The sequence below is a fragment of the Chelonia mydas genome, chromosome 28 (genome assembly GCF_015237465.2).
Source record: "Chelonia mydas isolate rCheMyd1 chromosome 28, rCheMyd1.pri.v2, whole genome shotgun sequence".
NCBI classification, from domain to species: Eukaryota; Metazoa; Chordata; order Testudines; family Cheloniidae; genus Chelonia; species Chelonia mydas.
In genome coordinates, this window is record NC_051268.2 from 2971429 (window position 1) to 2980026 (window position 8598).

General features: G+C 45.2%; 1 non-coding gene across 1 annotated transcript; it reads right to left on the reverse strand.

Annotated features, from left to right (window-relative positions):
• Window positions 1-2343: 2343 nt before the first annotated feature.
• On the reverse strand, window positions 2344-2425 carry TRNAL-AAG. The gene has a single exon. It is a non-coding gene; the product is annotated as a tRNA-Leu (tRNA).
• Between the last annotated feature and the right edge of the window lie 6173 nt (window positions 2426-8598).

The window sequence follows — 8598 nt, forward strand, 5'->3', positions numbered from 1 at the left end:
GTGTGTCTGTAACACCAGCAAGGGACTGTAGCATCCTGCCTGTTAATTCATTTCCAGTGGGCCGAGGCACAGATGTAGAAATATTCTCAGACTGTAAATGTCTTGGAGGCAGATCAGGGCCCCCTGGCATTGACAATGGGTTTAAATTGCAGCAAGGGAGGTTCAGGTTGGACATTAGGAAAAACGTCGTAACTGTCAGAGTGGTTAAGCACTGGAAGGGAGGTTCTGGAATCTCTATTGTTGGAGATTTTTAAGAGCAGGTTGGACAAACACCTGTCAGGGTTGGTAGATAATACTTAGTCCTGCCATGAGTGCAGGGGACTGGACTAGGTCCCTTTCGAGGTCCCTTCCAGTTGTATAATTCTATGACAGATATAAAGCTGAGAACGTATCTAGACAGTGAAATCTAAGGTGTTTATATCACAATCTGCTACCAGGTAATGGCACATTTGTTTTCAGACGCCTAGGATATCAATTGTCCCATGACTGCTTTCTGAAGGGAATTTTATTAAATTTCTTTTCCGATGGTTTATCCCCCAACGATTCCTATAAAGCCTTTGGTCAAGTGATACTGAAAATGCTCACTAATGGGGGGAGGGGGCGGGCGTCTCCAACGCCAATTTCATGTGCGGCAAAGCAGATTCGTGCTACTGCAAAATCTTGGCAGCAGGGAGTGCCGCTCACGCCTGCGTTTCTTAAACATCTAAAAGTCACCAATGTTTTTAAAAGGACCCGTGAGAAGAGGAGAGGAGGTGGGGACACAAAACTACACAGGATCGTTTCATGGGACAAGACATGATGTCATGTTTATTATAATAACACAATTTGATTTAAGACCAACAACTAATATCTAGTACCTATGTATACACACACACACACATCAAATGTTCTGCAGCTGCTAGATAGTTACCAGTCCTGAATGTAGCTTGAGTTCGTGGCTTCAGTTCGTAGCTTGTGGCGGCTAACTGGCCAGGAAAGCCGGGCACAATGAAGAACTGGGTCTCTGTTGGACATGCACCGATGCCCTTCCATGTTGGCAGCAGAATGTTACCCTCCAAAGTCTTCCCTCTCACCCATCCTTTTTGTAGGGTTGAGTTTGAATCCAGAGTCTATAGGTCCTGCTGTGTCATGCTGCCTCTGGGTTCGGTGAGACTGATCACTCATCAATTGTAGACATGACTTTCAGCCTAGCACCTGGCCTTGTTGTTTCTTCAATTGTACTTTTGTTCTTTTCTTTTTAGGATGGACTCTTCTTACTTTGTCAGGGCTGTTGTCTGCATCTTCAGCCATTGGTGTTTACACTTTATTTCATCAGGACAGGCTGGGGCTGGAGGTTGATTCCATCATCCATACATACCTCATTCCCACATCGAAACTACACTAATCAGATTACAGCAGGGTTTTGCAAAAATGAAGGTTGCAGCAAGGTTTTACAAAGTGGAGTGAGCATTTTAAAATGGAGTTTGGGACCAGTTAAAATGGAGTTTGAGTTACAATATGGACATGTGTAAGGAATGGCAAACAGGGAACAGAAGTTCCAATATAGACAAGTATAATAAATGACAAACAGTGAGCAGAAGTTACAGTGTTGAAACAGTGCAAGTTTCAGCGATTTAAGCAGCAATTGGATTGCAAGTGAAACTCAATTAACCAGTTATTGGGGTACCTGGTTTTATAAATGAATGTCATTTCATTCATAAAAATTTGCTTATGACGTTATATTAATAAAGTGATCAATTAAAAACAATGTCATTGATCAGTTCTACGACACCCCCAGGCCTAAACTCCCCACGGCAGCAGCAAGCAGGGCCTTTTCAGCAAAAATAAATGCCCAGTGGAGAAATGTCTTGGGAAAACACAGGAATGAAGAGAAATGGAACCACGCGGGTGCCTGAAATGGATGAGCTGAGGTCAGTGCTGGAGCAGGAATGGGCTGAACTCACTTAAACCAAACCAGACACATACTGGTCAATTTTGCATAATAAATCTCACACAGCAAGGAGCACAGACAATCAGTGAGGGTGAATGACTGTAGTGTCAGTAACTGAAATGAACTTTTCTCTCCATCTCTCGCTGTCTATTTCCTTCCTGTTTCCCCCCCACCAAAAAAAAATCTTACTCCCCTTCCAGACCAGCTATCTACATCGTGAACTCCAGTGCTGGACTTTGCTAGTGATGTGAAAGGCGCTGACTGTTGTTTTTAAACTAGAGGGGGGTTGGGAGGTGGAGGAGAGGGCAAGAGAATTGATGAGGAGGGTCTGGGTTTAAAGGATCAAGGAAGCCCCCAAAATCAGGACTAAAGCTACATTCTGCATTCATGCAGGTTCAGAGTGACTAAAGAGTTGGCAGTGGTGGGATTCGAACCCACGCCTCCAAAGAGACTGGAACCTTAATCCAGCGCCTTAGACCGCTCGGCCACACTACCAGCTGTGAAAGAATAACTGTCTTGTCCTCTCTGTGTGAAGGCTTGTCTGTTTGGGTCAACATGGTAGAGTGGAGGGGGGGAACCCCCAGCAGCTCAGGGGGGTTCCTGTAACAGAATTTCTTGCTCACAAAGATGCTGCAGAGAATCTGATGCTTCCAAGACCCTGGGGAGATGGACCTGGGAAGACAGGTCAGGTTGCTAGGAAGATAACAGGATGCTGGGAATCATCAGGAAAGGGATAGATAAGAGGACAGAAAAGATCCGATTGCCTCTGTATCAATCCATGGTACTCTGTAAGGTGTTTGCAGCTGTCCCTCCATCCGTCGGGGAGGGAGGCCATGCCCCCTTGCTACAAGTCCTCTGGAAGGGCACAGTTCACGGGGGAATTAGCACTGGGGTCTCTGCCACTCTGTGGGGTAGCGCAGTACTGAGCCTACGGGGCCCTGGCCCTCTGACAGGGTGGGGCACCAAACACTTAGGAGGTTCTGGCCTGTAGTCAGGACAGACCAGTAATGAGTCTATACGCCCAGACACTCAAACAGGGCCAAGCAGCAAACAGATGGGGGACCTGGCTCTGGTGGACTGCCAACAAACACAGGTTTCTTGGCCTATGCTGAGGAGGTTGCCACCCCAGGGGCAGGATGACAGGGTGTCACGGAGTGTGGGGGAGTCCAGGCCCTGCACCTCTCTTCCTGGGATTCACTGAGACTCTCAGCCAGCCAGTAAAACAGAAGGTTTATTGGACAACAGGAACACAGTCCAAAACAGAGCTTGTGGGTACACCCAGGACCCCTCAGTCAAGTCCTTCTGGGGGAGCAGGGAGCTTAGACCCCAGCCCTGGGGTTCCCTGCGTTCCTCCACCCAGCCCCAAACTGAAACTAAACCCCCGCAGCAGGCTCTCTCCTGCATCATCCGTTCACATTCCTGGGCAGAGGTGTTACCTCCCCCTCCTGGCTCAGGTGACAGGCTCTCAGGTCTCCCATCCCCAGGGCACATTCCCAGGCCAACACTCCCCCCTCCCTGCTGCGTCACATCCTCACACAGGGGAAGGGGGATGTGGGGCCACCTGACTGCACCATGTCCCAGCCCAGGGCCCTAACATGGGGAGTATTCCACCACTGGGTCAGTGGGGAAATCCGGCCACAACATGCTGGCCAGCCATCAGTCAGCAATACAGCTGAGCTTTATTCGGCTCCCCTAGGCTACTTCCTATTCTGCCTTTTGGGGGGAGGGGGTTTCCAGGGTCCAAAGGCACAGGCACCGACTCCGTGGGTGCTCCAGGGCTGGAGCAGCCACAGGGAAGAATTGGTGGGTGCAGGGCCAGATTAAGACCTTTAGAGGCCCTAAGCACTGAAAAGATTATTGTGCCCCCCATGTGTAATTCAAAATAAAAACAATACTATACCGTAAAATACAATTTTATTTTTCGAAATGACACAAAACTTACATGTATGCTGAAATTAAAATAGTTTCTTTCTAGATTTTCTGATTGCAAAATTCTGGATAAATTCATCGAAGCTGACTCGACGAAGCATGTCCACTTCCATACCCAATAGGGAAAATGAATCAAGTCTGTCCTGACACATTGTTGTTCTCTGAGGGTTTTTTATTCTTTTCAGCTGAGAAAAAGAGTGTTCTGTAGAGCAGTTAGTCATCATCAATGCTAGAAAAATACGTCATGCGATCTCTACATTTGGAAATACACATCGTATTCCATCTTTCAGTATTGTGTCATGAAGATCAATGTGACTGGATTTCATTTTTCCTGTTTCATTAAACTTTGCGCGCATATAACAATGGAACTGCCGTACTTCTCCACAGAGATTCACGTTCAAGTCAACAGGGTATGAGTCAAGTAGCTTTTAGGAACTTTGTGAATATTGCTCGTCAGATAAGTCCATATCGTTTAGAAAAGAAAATCTACTTGATACTTCTTTGTACACTTCACCTCTCCTCTTCATATGAGCTTCAAGTGTATCAATTATAGCGTAGTAAGTAGATACGTGAAATTTGTCTCTAGGATTCAATGCTGTTTCTGCTTTGCACTGAATCATAGAATCATAGAATATCAGGGTTGGAAGGGACCTCAGGAGGTCATCTAGTCCAACCCCCTGCTCAAAGCAGGACCAATCCCCAACTAAATCATCCCAGCCAGGGCTTTGTCAAGCCTGACCTTAAAAACTTCTAAGGAAGGAGATTCCACCACTTCCCCAGGTAATGCATTCCAGTGTTTCACCACCCTCCTAGTGAAAAAGTTTTTCCTAATTTCCAACCTAAACCTCCCCCACTGCAACTTGAGACCATTACTCCTTGTTCTGTCATCTGCTACCACTGAGAACAGTCTAGATCCATCCCTTTAGACCCCCCCTTTCAGGTAGTTGAAAGCAGCTTTCAAATCCCCCCTCATTCTTCTCTTCTGCAGACTAAACAATCCCAGTTCCCTCAGCCTCTCCTCATAAGTCATGTGTTCCAGTCCCCTAATCATTTTTGTTGCCCTCCGCTGGACTCTCTCCAATTTTTCCACATCCTTCTTGTAGTGTGGGGCCCAAAACTGGACACAGTACTCCAAATGAGGCCTCACCAATGTCAAACAGAGGGGAACGATCACGTCCCTCGATCTGCTGGCAGTGCCCCTACATATATATCCCAAAATGCCATTGGCCTTCTTGGCAACAAGGGCACATTGTTGACTCATCTCCAGCTTCTCGTCCACTGTAACCCCTAGGTCCTTTTCTGCAGAACTGCTGCCGAGCCATACGGTCCCTAGTCTGTAGCGGTGCTATCATTTGCTTGTTTTTTCCTGATTCGCTTGCGGGACTGGGCTTCTTTGTAGTTAGTATCAGGCAAGATATCTTTTGCTGTGTCTTCAGATCTTTCGAAATCGTTCCTCAAAGTGTGTAAGTGGTCTGATAATGATTGACAGAGGTCTGCACATGTTTTCAAATCCCATTGCTTTTCTTGGAGAGCTTGACTTGTGTGGTAAAAGTGTTGTAAAATTTCATTCCACATGATCAACATGCATACAAACTCTAGTTCTTGCATCTTGTTTGCAATGTTTTCTGCCTCTCGTATAGTTTCTCCCTTTTGTGATTGGTCTTCAGCTATACTTTCTAATGGAGTAGGACTACAGAATTGTACTTGTTGCCACTGCATGTGCCTCCCAGCGAGTATTAGAAAGAGATTTCAACACACGATCATTGCCCAAATATGTTTTAAGAACTGCCCATCGGCGTGTTGAGGCAGAGAAAAATGTATAAAGTAACTGGACTGTTGAGAAAAAACTTACTGCCACCGGACAACAATCAACAAGATTGAGAGAGTGTGTAGCACATGGCATGAATATGGCATATTTGTTCTGTTCTAAAAGCTTCTTCTGCATTCCTTGATAACACCCTGACATGTTGGCAGCGTTGTCATAAGCTTGACCTCTGCACTTTGAGAAATCTATTTTGCAAACTTGGCACAGATACTGCAGTACTTGATTTGCCATGTCTTCACCAGTGTGGCTTTTCGAATTGAGGAATGTTATAAATCGTTCAACTGGTTTTCCATCTGTGGGAGACACATATCTTAGTACAATACTCAATTGATCAATATGTGAAAGATCAGGTGTAGAGTTGACAGATAACCTGAAGTACCCAGCAGTACTTATTTCATCTACAATAGCTGAACGAACTTTGTCACTCATTCGACCAATGAGTTCGTAACATGTTGTCTTGGATAAGTATGATGGGTTACCTTCGCCAGCATTCCCATATTTTGAGATATGGCCTGCTAAAAATGGGTCAAACTGAGCCACAAGGTCCAACAATCCCAAGAAATTTCCATTCTGCAATGATCCAAATGTGTGGGGAAAGGCAGACCACATTCAACTAATGTTTGAATAACACCTATAACACGCTGCATGACATGATGCCAGTATTCATACTCCCCTTTAATTTGTTACAGTCTCTGACACATCCACATGTTCTGGAATGGTGTTTGTTTTACCAATAGAAGAAGGGTCAGTCTCTGAAACAGCTACAGGTTTTGGAATGATGTCTGTGCTACTGAGAGAAGATGTTGCTTCTGATAGATTTGCTTTGAAAAATGATGTCAGCTTTGGAAGATTTTGGAAAATTTCACTAGTTTTTTGTTTCTTTTCTTCCGCCAGTTTACGTTTCTGTGCTCCACTCAGTTGGTTACGTTTCATCCTGCTCCGTATCTCAGTTATCTGAACTTAAAAAAAAATAAATTACATAACGTACACTATTTTTGTGTATATATATATAATATATATGAAAGAAAAAAAACGAATCAAGTATGTGTTAGCCGATGGCCAGGGATGTTTGGTGAGGTGCCAGCTATGCCCGTTTTAGACCATCCGTGACTTTAACCGCTAGGACGCACTGTCCCTTCGCGGCGGGCAGCCCGGGCTAGGCTGACGGATGCCCCAAGGTCCTAAACACCCGTGACTTTAACTGCTAGAGCTCAGAGCTCCTTCGCAGCGGGCAGCCAGGATTGACTGACAGGTGCCCCAAGAGTTTGCCCCGTGGAGGCGGCACAACTCAACGCTATGCTCTTAGTACTCTCACCTAATGGCCAGGCTTTATAGCCAAAACGGCTGAGGTTCTTTAATTGTGTTGGCTGCTTTACAGTAAACCAGAGAAACAAGTCAGGCTTATGCACAATGGTTACCAAAATTTATTAAACTAGATTCTAATCATGTGGTTACAAAATTGCTAGTGCCTACTTATTTAAATGTAGAGATGTTACACACACAAACAAGTTACAAAACTGAAGCCACAATCCCAAAGAAAGAAAACAAAGTATAGAGCTCTATTTCAAAATATGTGTACACTAAAGATAGGAGATCAGGTGTGGGTGCTTCTTACCCTCCTTGCATCTCTCGATTCCAGCGGTGCCAAGCCAGGATCGGTCACTCAATTCCGCGGAAAGACGAATAAGGGACAAGGCTTAGGGACCCTCTTAGCTGCAGAAGCCTTGGGAGGCTGTCACTTATCTGACCAGCAGATAGATAGTGAAAAAGCACTCAAAAATCATGGTGCTGTAGGTCCCATACTTATACCTCTGTACTCCTTTATTCTCTTTCTCCTTTCTATGCCAAATTGGGGCTGGTCTGTCTGGGCGACGCCAGCTCTCGCAAGAGTAGTTTACACTTGCAAGGGAGAGAAACAATAAGTTTCGACTACTGGACATTCCTTTTATTAGGGTAAATATTTTCCCACCTAGGATGTTGGGGTGTGTGCATCATGCTATTTAGTAGGGGCTAAGAGCCATGTCTGTCACAGCATCTCTGTCTGCTGTGAGCCTAATAGTTGTATATGTTCCCAGAGGCACATTGTAGCAGCACACCTGTGCTTCTAAAGGCTGTGCTGGAATTTATGTTAAGTGCCCTGTTGTTTTGGCTCCCGTGTGTTCCCAGCAATGCTGGTCTGAGAGGGGGGACTGGCTGTCTGGCTACAGTACGTATAACTCAGAATAATATATGAATAATAAAATATAAATTTATTGCAATACATGACAGGACCTGATTTCCTCGCATTATTTTGATCTACGTTAGTAGGACGCCCCCCCACCCCCCCCACCCCGGTTTAGGTGGTGATAAGTAATAAAAAGAGAACAGAAAAACGGGGGAAGAGTGTGTAGTGGAGTGTAAGGAAGTCTAACAAAGTTCTGATTTTTCCCATGATGACTAGTTCGATGCTTTTTTTTGAAATATCAAATATCAATTTTTTTTTAATCTCTTTTTTTTTTTTTGGTGTCCCCTGCTTTGCTGGTGCCCTAAGCATGTGCTTAGTCTGCCTATTGGGTAATCCAGCCCTGCCCTTATGGCTTAGGCGCCACCATGTGGGTGTTTCATTTACCTCCTCATTTTCACACAGACACAATTTCCTTTGCATAGATCTGTGAGCAGCAAAATTCTTCTGTCCCTCTCGTCTGAGCCAGGGCATTCAATTCCTTTGAAATCTTGCCTCCTGCAATGGCAATTGTCAGACACAGGGGACGTGGCCACCTTCACCCCTGACAGTGAGATATTGGCTCTCCTCTTTTTTCATGCTGCTGTTGTTATTCCATGTATCTGATGATGGATGGATGGAATAAAAATCTGAGTTTACTCCAGGGTGAGGAAAGAAAGGAGCCACCAACTGCCCAAAAAATCTCAGTGTCCC